General features: G+C 39.0%; 1 protein-coding gene across 12 annotated transcripts in view; it reads left to right on the top strand.

Moving 5' to 3' along the window:
* The window catches only part of SPIDR (scaffold protein involved in DNA repair), a 502027-nt gene that overhangs the window by 133933 nt on the left and 352875 nt on the right, over positions 1-15219 (top strand). The gene's annotated exons all lie outside the window — the stretch shown is intronic.

Raw genomic sequence — 15219 nt, forward strand, 5'->3', positions numbered from 1 at the left:
TGATATACAGGAATTGGGACACTTCAGTTCAGGAGTAGCTCTTTAATTGTTCAGGGAGATCACTAACGAGAATCTTCTCTGAACATTCCATGAAGAAATTTGTTGGTAGGATTACATTAGCTTCAAGGGTATCAGATGAATTGAATAAAGCATTATGCTAATTAATTTTTAAATCTAAAATTTGTGATAGTTACTTAAAATTTATTTTTTTAAAGAAAAAACAGTGCTTATTGAATTAATACCTATTTGTATGATTGTATGAAAAATTGTATGATTTTTTATTACTCTTTTTAAAATCAGCTCACTGAAGTATATTCTTATTTTATCCCAGCTCTTCCTGTTGCCCAGATATTGTGTGCATTACCAAATAACTGGCAGATTAGAGAAACAATGGGGTCTTTTTTATTATCATTTTAGCTTATCATTATAGTATTGTAGAATATCAAAATAAAGAATCCCTGAAAGTAACAGAAGTCTTTGTGATCCCTATCCTACAACCAGAAGGAGGTTGTCTATGACGAGGCTACCGTCACATAAATACTCCTTAACGTTCAGGGAGCTCAGGAAGTAGAATGCTGTGGCTGGTTTGTTCTCACATGTGTCCACAACTTGGGCATCTTAAAGGTTGGTGTCTTGGATCATTTCTTCTCCAATGACCTCTTTGCCAAGCAGATGCATTCCAGCCTTTTGCCAGGTGTCTCTATGTCTCTGTGCTAGTCCTTTGATCATATAAGACTCCCTTTGTTGGAAATAGTATCTTCTTTTCCCTTTCTTTGCTCCTGAAGGTATGCTCTATTTCCGTTAGTAGCACCACTCTCCTGTTTCGCCTCCTTTGAACCAATTGACTCTTCCTCTGAAGTATTTCATTAGCACTATTGGTTACCAAACAATTTTAGAATAGTGATTATTGAAGTAGTAGGTGAAAATGAATTGTATTGAATTACTTTCAGTACATTAAAATGTTATCAAAACTTAATTTGTTAATGCATTTCAGCAGTGGGGTTGGGCATAGAAATAAGTCTGAATGCAGAGACTTTACCACTGACTCAGACCAGTCACTGGTACTTAGAAGCTCCATTGGAAGCATGTGAAAGAGTTTGCGCATCATTATTCCAAGAAATAAATTTGAGCATATTCCCATGGATGATAGGTCTATTGATTTGTCTTTATGTAAGAGAACATGTGTGTTCTCTCTACACACACACACACCCAATCTGTAAGATTATATTGTTCTTATTATCTTATTCTTATTTTCTCCTGCTTCCTAGTGTGAACCTAAACTTTATGTGAACTTGTTTATATATCTTGAATATCCATTCTAGTTTCCTGACTTCTGTGCTTTCTTCTCTCTTCTCATTTTCATCTATTAAGAATTTTCCAGGGGTGCCTGAGTGGCTCAGTCGGTTAAGCATCCAACTCTTGATTTCAGCTCAGGTCATGATCTCAGGCTCATGAGATCCAGTACTGCATTGGGCTCCACACTCAGTGGAAAGTCTGCCTATCTCTCTCTCTCTTTCTCTTTGTTTCTCCCCCTCCCCCTGCTCATGCTCTTTCTCTCTGAAATAAATAAATCTTAAAAAAAATTTTTTTTTCGAATGCTTTGAAATATGGTGTAGGTTTTATTTCTCCTGATATGTATGCTGGTTTCAAATGGGACAGAAATAAGGGCTCCATTCTTTGCCCACTTGTAACATTTAATGTGAACCATGCTTGTAATATCTCCTTTATTTGATTTCAAGCTATTTATGGAACTAGGTCTCAAATTTTCTCTCTTGCATAACATCTTGCACACAGCGTGTACTGAATAAATATTTGTTTAATAGAAAATTTTTTCTTTTTGGAGATATTTAGAAGATAATTAAGCCTCTTTGTTATAAGCAACAGAAAACAAATCTAGTTACTTTAAAAGAAGAAGAAATTTATTGGAATCATGCTTGTGTATCCCATGGAATCTAAGATAAAGGTGAAGATGAACTGGGTCTCAGGGCAGCTCTGGGAACCTCACCAGCAGGAAATCGTGGATCTTTCATTTAGAGATTAACCATTAGTGTGTCTTAGCTTCTACTTCCCAGACTCTCTATCCCTCAATTAAAAATCTGATTGGCCCAACTTTGGTGACTTGTCTACCTGAGGCAAATCATAGTAGACACATGGCTGCTTAGACATGAATGAGGCCCACCTGTGGCTGCTTGGATGTTGAAGGCTATCTCCTCCATTGATAGTTCTCCGAAGAGAGAAGTCAGAAATAAATTGTGACCGTTGTCTATTATAGCAGTATTGCTCACTTTTGGAAACTGAGAAAGTTTTGAACACTTTACGATTTTGATACGTTGCAGGCGACTTCAGTTACAGACAGTTTACAATGTTGTCATTGTCTTTTGGTGACTGATTTCACAGGAACTACCCCTTGCTCATATTTTAATCTTGCCATTTGTGATATTTAAGCACTAATTCAGTTGTCTCCTAGTTTTGAAGTTACTAGGTCAGAGGAAAGAAAAGGAATCACAATACTAATAAGTATATTATGTTTCAAACATTAGCAAATAATGATCGTAGCTACAGTCACTCTTTGGCTCTGTGAATTTGACCACTGCAGTAAATTTTCTACTATAGAAGATCAACATTTACTTGTTGGTATTATTTCTGTAATAGTGGAAGCCTGTATACCTGAAAGAAGTAATTTTATATGCAAGTTTTAAGAGGGCACCAGTTGGTTAGCTTTCCAAAGGAAACAGGAGAAAATATTGCAAAATATGTGTTTCAAAAGAAAAAAAAATAAGGCTTTATTTTGGTACTTGAGATCCAGTATTGAAGTAAAGTAATATGTTTTGTATAAAGATGATTTGGTAAAGAATAAAAATTTTCAGGGGCGCCTGGGTGGCACAGCGGTTGAGTGTCTGCCTTCGGCTCAGGGCGTGATCCCGGCATTATGGGATCGAGCCCCACATCGGGCTCTTCTGCTGTGAGCCTGCTTCTTCCTCTCCCACTCCCCCGCTCGTGTTCCCTCTCTCACTGGCTGTCTCTGTCTCTGTCAAATAAATAAATAAAATCTTTAAAAAAAAAAAAGAATAAAAATTTTCAAGGAACAAAAATATTGCCCAAGTACCCTGGGTCACTGTGTAGGACTGGGCAGTCTACCAGAGATAATGATTTAAAAATCTTTGGTTGAGAAAATTTTCTTAAGATACTAGAAGGGATTTTGGTTTTATGTACTGGTTCTTCCTCTGTCATTTTTAAATTGTAATAATGGTTTTCTGATGACCTCTCAATCTGTGTACATTTAGACCCGTATGAGTAAAAAGTAAATGTCTCTCCTACTAGAAATATGGCTAAAGTATATGAATAAGCAATTCACTGAAAAAGAAATATGAAGAGCCAATAAAAAAGTGCAAAGATTAACCCTGTAGATAATCAAGAAAATGCAAACTTAAGCAAGAATGAAATATTTTATACCTGTCAGAATAAAAATTAAAAAGTATAAGAAGAGAAGAAGATGGCGGTGGAGTAGCAGGACTCTAGGCTTGCTTCATCCCATGAATACAACTAGATAACTATCAAATCATCCTAAATACCCCAGAAATTGACCTGAAGACTGGCAAAACAAACTCCACAATTAAAGGTAGAGAAGAGGCCATATCAAAGAAGGTAAGAAGTGTGGAGACATGGTCTAGGGGAGAAGCAGTTTGTGGCCACTATAGTCAGGAGGAAGCCACTGTCACAGAGAAGAGCAAGAGACAGACTAACACACAGGGAAGCACAGAGGGAGAAAATGAATCCCCATAGCAATTGGCTTGGAAAGTGAGAGAGGCGGAATTTCCTGATTTCTGACAATGAGCAGAGCTTAAAGCCTGGAGTTTTTGGTTTTGTTTTTTTAAAGATTTTTTTAAAAGTTATCTTTACATCTAGCATGGGGCTCTAACTTAAAACCCAGAGATCAAGAGTCACATGCTCTACCAACTGAGCCATCCAAGCGCCCCAAAAGCCTTTGAGTTTCAAAGGTCATCAGGCTTGCCTGGGATAAAGCCTGGAGGGCACTGTACTGCTTTTGGAGTGATGGCTGGCAAGGAACCCACAGACATAAAGCGTGGAAACTGATCTGAAGAGTGCCCGGTACACACAGTGGGGAGGTTATTTGCTCATTTTGGAGCATGTCCCAGAAATGCAGTGTTCACAGAGAGAACCCTCCAGGCACAAAGGAACTGGCCAGGACCATTTCCCTCTGCCACTGCTCCACATAAGCGCAGGGCCATCTACGGGAACCAGCACAGCGCTGACACTTGCTACCTAACACAAGCCCCCCTCCCCCCAACACACAATGCTCCAGCAGAACCACCCTTCCCAGTCTTGTTTGCCTCAGTCCTAGTGCCACAAGTCCCTCCCCCAGAAGACCAGCCCAAACCCCTGTTCACACTGGTTCTCCTGGCTTGGGAGTTTTGTAAGGCCTTGGTTCTGGCAGACAGGTCTCATTTCACAAGCAGACCTGAGCACACCTAATTAAAATGCACTACATTCAGGCCAGGGACCAAACACTTCCCACGGTAGGCAAAGAGAACCTCTGTAGACGACTGGTCTGAAAGATAAAGTGACCAGGACAAAACAACAGAGCACACACAGTACACATTGGAGACATGCCTGGAAGCGCCAGGCCCTGGGGAATGAGGGGTGATACATGGTAAGGCACTAGAGGACTGCTGCTTTATAAGGCTATTACCGTCAAGAAGAGGAGACATAGCTGACTTCCTAACACACATAAACAGGTAGAGAGACTTATACAGAATGAGAAGACAGAAAAATTTATCCAAAATGGAAGAATGGGACAGGTCCGTGGCCAGAGATCTAAATGAACCGGATATGAGTAACATTTCTGGTGGGTATTTAAAGCATTGATCATAAGGATACTCATGAAAACAAAAAGAAAAGAATGGAAGACTCTTAGCACAGAGATAAAGAATAACATAGCAGAGATAAAAGGCTCAGTAAATGAAATGATTAACATGCTGGATGAAATGAAGAGCAGACTAGAAGAAGCAGAGGAACGAATTAACGATCTAGAAGACAGAGGAATGGAAAGTAATGAAGCTGAACAAAAGAGAAAAAAGAATTAGGCAAAATGAGAATAGATTTAACTCAGTGGCTCCTTCAAATGTAATAACATTTGTATCACAGGAGTCACAGGATAAGAAGAGAAAGAAAAGAGGGCAGAACATTTATTTGAAGAAATAGTACCTGGAAACTTCCATAATCTGGAGAAGGAAACAGATAACCAAATACAGGAGGCATGGAGAACTCCCCCAAAAATCAACAAAAGCAGATCCATACCAAGACATATTGTGATTAAAATGGCAAAATATAATGATAAAGAAAAAAAATTAAAAGCATCAAGAAAAAAGAAGACGGTAACATAAAGGGGAAACCCCATAAACCTAGCAGGGGATTTTTTTTAACAGGTAGTGGCATGATATATTCAAAGTACTGAATGGGAAAAATCTGCAGCCAGAAATACTTAGTCCCACAAGGGTATTACTCATAATGGAAGGAGAGATAGAGTTTTCCAGACAAAAACTGAAGGAGTATATAACCACTAAAGCAGCCCTGAAAGAAATATTAAAAGGACTTGTTGAGGGGAAAGGAAAGATCAAAAGTGACAGTGTGAAGGTAGGAAAAACAAAATCAGTCAAACTGATTATTTCTGTAAAAAAATCAGTCAAGGAACTCACAAAATAAGAGGATGTAAAATAAGACAACATATACCTAAAACATAGGGAAGAGAGGCAGAAAGAATGGGTTCAAAATTAAATGACCATCAACTTAATATAGACTGCTATATGCAGAAGAGGTTATATACAAACCTAATGGCAACCATATATCAAAAACCACTAATAAATATGCAATAATAGAGAGAAAGAAATCCAAATATATCACTAAACAAAATCAGCAAAACATGAAAGGAAGGCAAGAAAGTATCTGAGAAAATCCTCAGAAACAACCACAAAACAAAATCACAATGAGTACATATTGTCCATAGTTACTTTGAATGTCAATAGACAAACCTCCCAATCAAAATGCATAGCGTGACAAAGTGGTTAAAATAACAAGACCTATCTGTATGCTGCCTACAAAAGACTCATTTTAGATGTAAAGACACCTGCAGATTGAAAGTGAGGGGATGGAGAAACATTTATCATACAGATAGATGTCAAAAGAAAGCAGGAATAGCAATACTTATATCGGACAAAATAGACTTTAAAAAAAAGATTTTGTTTATTTATTTGTCAGAGAGAGGGAAAGAGAGAACAAGCAGGGGGAGTGGGAGGCAGAGGGAGAAGAGGCTCCCCACTGAGCAAGGATCCCTATGTTGGACTCGATCCCAGGACCCTGGGATCATGACCTGAGCTGAAGACAGATGCTTAATTGACTGAGCTGCACAGGTGCCCCACAAAATAGACTTTAAAACAGACTGTAACAAGAGACAGAGAAGGACACTATATAATGATAAAGGGGACATCCAACAAGAAGATCTAATAATTGTAAATATTTATGCAACCCAACATAACATAGCAGCACCCAAATACGTAAGATAGTTAATAACAAAATAAAGGAATTAATAATAATAGAATAATAGTAGGGACTTTAACACTCCACTCAATAGATAGGTCATCTAAACAGAAAATCAACAAGGAAACAGTGGCTTTGAATGACACACTGGGCCAGATGGATTAAAAAGTTATATTCAAAACATTCCATCCTGAAACAGTAGAATTTTCCAAGTGCATATAGAACACTCTCCAGAATAGATCATGAGCTAGGCCACAAAACAAGCCTCAGCAAATTCAAAAAGATCAAAGTCAACCATGCATCTTTTCTGACCACAATGCTATGAAACTACAAATCAACCACAAGAAAAAAATATATAAAGGCCATAAATAGATGGAAGACAAATAATAAATCTACTAAACCATAAATGGGTCAACCAGGAAATAAAATGAAATAGAAAAGTACATGGAAACAAGTGAAAATGAAATGACAATGGTCCTGGTGCACCTGGTTGGCACAGGAGGTTGAGCAACTGGCTCTTGGTTTCAGCCAAGGTCGCGATCTCAGGGTCGTGGGATACAGCCCTGCTTCTGCCTCTACACTCAGTGGGGAGTCTGCTTGAGATTCTCCCCTTCTCCCTCTCCCTCCCCCCCAAGTAAATGGATAAAAACTTTAAAAAAACAAACAAAAAACACACACAATGATCCAAACCTTTGGGCTGCAGCAAAAATGGCTCTAAGAGGGTAGTTTGTAGCAATGCAAGCTTACCTCATGAAGCAAGAAAAATCTTGAATAAATAATCTAACCTTATACCTAAAAGAGCTAGAAAAAGAACAACAAACAAAACCTAAAACCAGCAGAAGGAAAGAAATAATAAAGTTTAGAGCAAAAATAAATGATATAGAAACTAAAGAAACAATCGAACGGACCAGTGAAACCAGGAACTGGTTCTTTGAAAAAATCAATCAAATTGATAAATCTCTATCCAGACTTACCAAAAGGAAAAGCGAAAGGACCCAAACAAATAAGTCACAAATGAGAGAGGAGAAATAACAACCAATCTACAAAAATACAAATAATTATGAGAATATTATGAAAAATTATATGCCAACAAATTGGACAATCTAGGAAAAAATGGATAAGTTCCTAGAAACATATAAACTCCCAAAACTAAATCAAGAAGAAATAGAAAGCTTCAACAGACTGATGACCAGCAAAGTTGAATTGAATCAGTAATCAAAAAACTCTGAACAAACATAAGTCCATGATCAAAAGCCTTCACAGGACAGTTCTACCAAATATTTGAAAAAGAGTTCATACCTCTTCTCAAACTATTCCAAAAAAATAGAAGTGAAAGGAAAACTTCCAAATTCGTTCTATGGCCAGCGTTACCCTCATACCAAAGATTCCACTATGGATAAAGACACTACTACAATAGAGAACTACAGGCCATGATCTCTGATGAACACAGCTGCAAAAATTCTCAACAAATTGCAAGCAAACAGAATCTAATACATTGAAAAAAAAATCATTCACCTCAATCGAGTGGAATTTATTCAATATTCGTAAATCAATGGGATATATCACATGAATAAGAGAAAGGATAAGAAACATATGATCATTTCAATAGATGCAGAAAAAGTGTTTTTCAAAGTATAACGTCCATTCATGATAAAAACCCTCAGCAGTATAGGTTTAGAGGGAACATACCTCAACATAATAATAGCTACATATGAAAAACCCACAGCTAACATCAGCCTTTTGGGAAAAACTGAGAGCTTTTCCCCTAAGGTCAGGACAAGACAAGGATGTCCACTCTCACCACTCTTATTCAACATAGTAGCAGAAGTCCTAGCCACAGCAATCAGACAACAAAAAGAATTAAAAGTCATCCAAATTGGCAAGGAAGAAGTCAACTTTCACTATTGGCAAATGACATGATATTCTATGTAGAAAGCCCAAAAGACTCCACCCCAAAATTACTAGAACTGATACAGAATTCAGTAAAGCTGGAGGATAAAAATCAATGCACAGAAATCTGTTGCATTTCTATACACCAATATTGAAACAGAAATTAAGAAAACTATCCCACTTACAATTTCACCAAAAATAATAAGATACTTAGGAATATACCTTACCAAAGAGATGAAAGTCCTGTCCTGTACTCTGAAAACTCTGGAACACTGATGAAAGTAATTGAAGATGACACAGAAGAAATGGAAAAACATTCTGTGCTCCTGGATTGGAAAAAGATTATTTCCAAATATTGTTAAAATGTCTATACTACCCAAAGCGATCTATACATTTAATGCAATCCCTATCAAAATACAGCATTTTTTATAGAACTAGAACAAATAATTCTTTTTTTTTTTAAAGATTTTATTTATTTATTTGACAGAGATAGAGACAGCCAGGGAGAGAGGGAACACAAGCAGGGGGAGTGGGAGAGGAAGAAGCAGGCTCCCAGCGGAAGAGCCTGATGTGGGGCTCAATCCCACAACTCCGGGATCACGCCCTGAGCCGAAGGCAGACGCTTAACGACTGAGCCACCCAGGCACCCCAGAACAAATAATTCTAAAAGTTTTATGGAACCGCTAAAGATCCCAAATAGCTAAAGCAATCTTGAAAAAGAAAAGCAAACCTGGAGGCATCACAATTTTGGATTTCAAGTTATATTACAAAGCTGTAGTATTCAAAACATATGGTACTGGCACAAGAATAGACACAGCATGTCAGTGGAACAGAATAGAGAACCCAGAAATGAACTCTTAGCTATTTGGTCAATTAATCATCGACAAAGCAGGAAAGAATATCCAGTGGGAAAAAGACAGTCCCTTTAACAAATGGTGTTGGGAAGATTGAACAGCTACATGTAAAAAAATGAAACTAGACCACTTCTTACATCATACACAAAAATAAATTCAAAATGTATTAAAAACCTTAATGTGAGACCTGAAGCCATATAAATCCTAGAAGAGAACACAGGCAGTAACCTCTGTGACATTGGCTGTAGCAATTTTTTTCTAGGTATGTCTCTGGAGGCCAGGGAAACAAAGGAAAAAATAACTTTTGGGACTTAATCAAAACAAAAAGCTTTTGCATAGCAAAGGAAACAATCAATGAAACTGAAAGACAACCTGTGGAGTGGGAGAAGATATTTGCAAATGACATACATGATAAAGGGTTAGTATCCAAAATATATAAAGAACTTATAAAACTCAATACCCCAAAACAAATAATCCAGTTATAAAATGGGCAGGAGGCACGAACAGACATTTCTCCAAAGAAGACATCAAGATGGCCAACAGACACACGAAAAGATGTTCAACATCACTCATCATCAGGGAAATCCAAGCAAAACTACAAATGACTGATAAGTGGATAAAGATGTATCCGTGTAAATATATACAATGTAAATGTATACTGGATGTAAATATATAGAATGGAATATTAATTGAGCTATAAAAAATGACATTAGTGGAAGTACAGAATATAATAAAAATAAGTCAGGGAGAGGAAGAGAAATACCATATGATTTCACTCATATATGAATGTAAGAAACATAACAGAGGTAAAGGGAAAATAAAATATATAGAAAGAGACAGAGACAGACCAAGAAACGGAGTCATTACAGAGAACAAACTGATGGTTACCAGAGGGGAGGCTGGTGGGGGTGGGTGAAATAGGTGATGGGGATGAAGGAGTTCACTTGTTGTGATGAGCATCAGGTAATATATGGAATTGTTGAATTAGTATATGGTATACCTGAAAATAATATAACACTGCTTGTTAACTAATTGGAATTAAAAACTTTTAAAAATGTGTAAGAAGATTGCTATGTCCTGAATTTTGTTCCCCTCCCCAAAATTCTTATATTGAAGCCCTCTCAATGGGATAGTATTTGGTGATGGGGCCTTTGGGGGTGACTAGGTCATGCGGCTGGGTCCCTCATGATGGAATTACTGCCTTTATAAGAAGAGACATGAAGAGGGGTACCTGGGTGGCTCAGTCAGTTAAGTGTCTGCCTTTGGCTCAGGTCTTGGTCCTAGGGTCCTGGGATCAAGCCTGGTGTCAGGGTCCCTGCTCAGTGGTGAGTCTGCTTCTCCCTCTGACCCTCCCCCCTGCTCATGCTCTCTCTCACTCTCTAACTCACGTGCTTTCTCCTTCTCGAATAAAGAAAAAAAAGAGCGAAAGACATGTGGGAGATCTCTCTTTCTCTCTCTCTGCCCTTTGAGGACACAGGAAGAAAGTGTCCATCTGCAAGCTAGGATGAGCTCTCAACCCCAACCATATTGACTGGCACCTTGATCTTGGACTCCCAGTCTCCACAGATCTCAATGTCTATTTTTTAAGCCACCTGCTCTATGGAATTTTTTTATGGCAGCCTGAGCTGACTAAGACAAATTGGTACCAAGAAGTGGGATTCTGCTGTAAGAAATACTTTAAAATATGGCAGTGGCTTTGGAACTGGGTAATGAGTAGAGCCTGGAAGAGTTTTGAGTTATAGTGAGGGAGCTTCTAAAGGTGATTCTGGTGAGAGGTCAGACAAGAAATAGTAATCCTTTATATATTTGGTTAAATAAAATGTATTATCACAATTAATTTCACTTTTCTTTTTATTTTCTCAATGTGGCTACTAGAAAATTTAAAATTAGATGTTTCTTGCATTGGGCAGCACTGAATTAGAACTACATGTGTGAACATGGATAAATATAAAAAATATTGATAAAAAATAGGTCATTCAGAGCTGTGTTCAGAGGACACCATTTTATAATTTTATATAAAATATAAAAGCTTGCAAAATAATACTATACAGTTTATATATGTGTGTTTGTGATAAAACAGGACTCTAATAAAATGCCAAGTGCAGGAGAGCTTTACTTCTAGGAAGGAGGAAAACAGGAACAAAAAGATATATAAAATTTCAGCTGCATCATTTAAAATAAACTGAAGGGTAATTTGCATCCTGATAACACGTGACATAGGGTGGTAGGGTGAGGAGTGTATGTATTTTTTATGCTTTTCCATGTGCTTGAAATAAGTCACAATGAATAGCTATTATCTCTAATTCTTGAAATATTTCTAAGAGAATTTTCCATTTTTGGATGTTAAAACTGAGATGTGTCATGAAAAAGGTTGCTTTGGCCGTTGTCGTAGAGGTTGCTGCCTATGTTTTCCTCTATGATTTTGATGGATTCCTGTCTCACATCGAGGTCTTTCATCCATTTGGAGTTTATCTTTGTGTATGGTGTGAGAGAGTGGTCACGTTTCATTCTTTTGCATGTAGCTGTCCAATTTTCCCAGCACCATTTATTGAAGAGACTGTCTTTTTGCACCGGATGTTTTTTCCTGCTTTGTCAAAGATTAGTTGCCCAAAGACCGAGGGTCCATTTCTGGGTTCTCTATCCTGTTCCATTGGTCTATGTGTCTGTTTTTGTGCCAGTACCTTGCTGTCTTTGTGATCACAGCTTTGTCGTATAGCTTGAAATCGGCAACGTGATGCCGCCAGCTTTGTTTTTCCTTTTCAACAATTCCTTGGCGATTCGGGGCCTTTTCTGGTTGCACAAAAATTTAAGGGCTGTTTGTTCCAGTTCCTTGAAAAATGTCATTGGTATTTTGATCGGGATAGCATTGAAAGTGTAGATTGATAGATCCATTACCTCTCTGGTTAAGTTAATTCTGAGGTAACGTATGATTTTTGGTGCTATTGTAAATGGGATGGATTCCCTAATTTCTCTTTCTTCAGTCTCATTGTTCGTGTATAGATATGCAACTGATTTCTGAGCATTGATATTGTATCCTGCCACATTACTGAATTTTGGTGCTATTGTAAATGGGATGGATTCCCTAATTTCTCTTTCTTCAGTCTCATTGTTCGTGTATAGATATGCAACTGATTTCTGAGCATTGATATTGTATCCTGCCACATTACTGAATTGCTCTATAAGTTCTAGTAGTTTGGGAGTGGAGTCTTTTGGATTTTCTGTATAGAGTGTCATGTCATCTGCGAAGAGAGACAGTTTGACTTCTTCTTTGCAGATTTAGATACCTTTTATCCCTTTTTGTTGTCTGATTGCTGTTGCAAGGACTTCTAGTACTATGTTGAATAATAGTGGCGATAGTGGGCATCCTTGTCATGTTCCTGATCTTAAGGGAAAGGCTTCCAGCTTTTCCCCATTGAGAATGATATTTGCTGTAGGCTTTTCATGGATGGCTTTTATGAGATTGAGGAATGTACCCTCTATCCCTACACTCTGAAGGTTTTTAATCAGGAAAGGATGCTGTATTTTTTCAAATGCTTTTTCTGCATCTATTGAGAGGATCATATGGTTCTTGACTGTTTTCTTGTTGATATGATCTGTCACACTGCTTGGCCTTGGGGATGCCGATGATTCTTAAATTGGAATATTTCATTGAGTCAGTAATCTGCTATAATCTACATTCTTGAGATTGGATTTTTTTGAGCCACATTTCCATTTTTACCTTCTCTTCTACCATCCCATCTTCCAATTTACCCATTTTTTTTCTGCCTCTTTTACTCTGGCCATCAGAGCATCTAGTTTTAACTGCATTTGATTCATGGTATTTTTTATTTATGTGAGATTCGCTCTCATATCCGCCCTTAGAGATTCTATATTCACGTTAATATTTTCATTAATATTTTTTTTAAGTCTACACATCATCTTGACCATTGTTACTCTGAACTCCATTTCTGATAATTTGGTTTTATTCATATCCCTCAGTTCTCTGGCAGAGGCCACAGTCTCTGTGTCCTTTCTTTGTTGAGAGTTCTCCTGCTCGTCATTCTGAGGAGGAGAGGTTGTGCGGATGCCCAAAACCCAAATTATTGACCAGGACCCAGGCCCAGGCATTGTGCACTTGTTTTATAGGGACCTTAGAGATGTGGCCGCCTTTATTTTTCATCCTGCCTTCTGGGGGAGGGGCCTGCTGCGCTGATACTAAGGCAACGCTGTTTGGGTAGTCTTGCCCAGTCCTCCCTGAGGGGGTGGTGGGTATTTGCACAATGCCAACCAGTATTTCTGGGCTTTTGTTCTCCGGCGTCTTTCCCTGGTGGCTTTCTGTGACTCTTCTGAGAGTCAGAGCAGCAGTGGCCCTATCCGAACCTCTTTCTCAGAACAGAGAGATTGCAGTCTGCTCTCCACTGAGCTCTCCTGGGCACTTTAACTCTGTTTCTGTGGGAGCTGTTAAAAACCCTGCAGTGTCCCGGGATGTGCGCCCCACAGCCACTCTCCCAGTCCTGGCTTCCATGGCTGGCATTGTCCTTTTTGATTCTAACTCCGTCAGCCACCCCCGGTTCCCGCAGGCGCTCCAGAGTTCCCTGTTTAAGTGTGGTTCGCATGCGATATGGAGCTCCAGGTTTCAGTGTGGTCGTGCACGCGCTCCCTGGCTCACAGTATCAGTCCGGTTCCTGTAAGCACTCCGGAGCTCCGGCTTTCAGTGTGGTTGCGTGGGCGCTCCTGAGCTCCTGGTTTCAGTCTAGTTTGAGCGTGAGCTCCGGAGCTCTGGTTTTCAGTTTGGACGGGCGCACGCTCTCGAGCTTCCAGTTTCATTCTGGTTCCACTGAGTGCTCCGGGGCTGCCGTTTTCAGTCTGGTCGCGCACGCTTCCGAGCTCCTGGTATCAGTCCGGTTCCACTGAGTGCTCCGCAGCTCCGATTTTCAGTGTGGTCCTGTGTGCATTCCTGGGCTCTTGGTCTCAGTCTGCTTTCCTGCGGGTGCCAGTCTGTGATCCAGCCCACTCCCCAGTGCAGGCGTATACTGCTTCCCGGTGCCCGAGTCTGACGGCTTCATCCCCTTCCGTTCATCTTCCGATATCTGTGCACGGATTCAGGGCTCCCTGCTTCCTACCTCAATACTCATCGCTGGAGATGTTCATTTGTAGAGATCCAGATGTATCTTCCTACGTCTCGGGCTGATTTCGTGGGTGGTAAGGATGGCCTGGTAGATATCCAGCTCGACTCAGGGTACCAGCTGAAAAAAGGTCCCCTACTCCTCCGCCATCTTCCCCCCCCCCCAGAAGACTCATCTTATCCCTCTTCTCTTAACCCCTTGCAGTCTCCTATTCACTCTCTTTAACCAAGTGTCCGCTGCAGTGCCAGGGACACAGTCCACGTTGATCCATCAAAAGAAACAGGGCTCCTCATGAGGGACCCCATGCCTACCCTACAAATTGAGTGGGTACAGAAGATCCATTTCAACTAAATGTACTGCTTTCATTTAATAAATTTTAAAAAATTTAAAGGTATTAAATTAGAAGAGCTTACTAATACACTGGAAAATTAGAATGTTGAAGGATAAATTGTTGCTGATGTTAGAACAAAATGGGACTGACTTGTGAATCCAAGTATTGGGAAAATAAAAAACCTACCACACTTAAATATTTTAGTGTGTGTCTAAGTAAAGACAGACGACATCACAGAAAACGTTTTTTGATTCTTCTGTCCAGGATTCACTATGTGATGTGATCTCCTGTTTTATAATCCACTTTAAAAAAAAAGTTGAAGTAGAAATTTGAGTAGGATAAAGTAAGAAACATTTTAGGAATTGTTAGTAAAAAGAGGCAATGACTCATATTCTTAAATAGGAGCCGTTGATAGTAATTTCAAAATAAAAGTTTAACCTTTAAATAACTATTTACAAAGTTATTTCAATGAATGTTACCAGAG

The sequence above is a fragment of the Ailuropoda melanoleuca genome, unplaced genomic scaffold, assembly GCF_002007445.2.
Source record: "Ailuropoda melanoleuca isolate Jingjing unplaced genomic scaffold, ASM200744v2 unplaced-scaffold11384, whole genome shotgun sequence".
Lineage (NCBI taxonomy): Eukaryota > Metazoa > Chordata > Mammalia > Carnivora > Ursidae > Ailuropoda > Ailuropoda melanoleuca.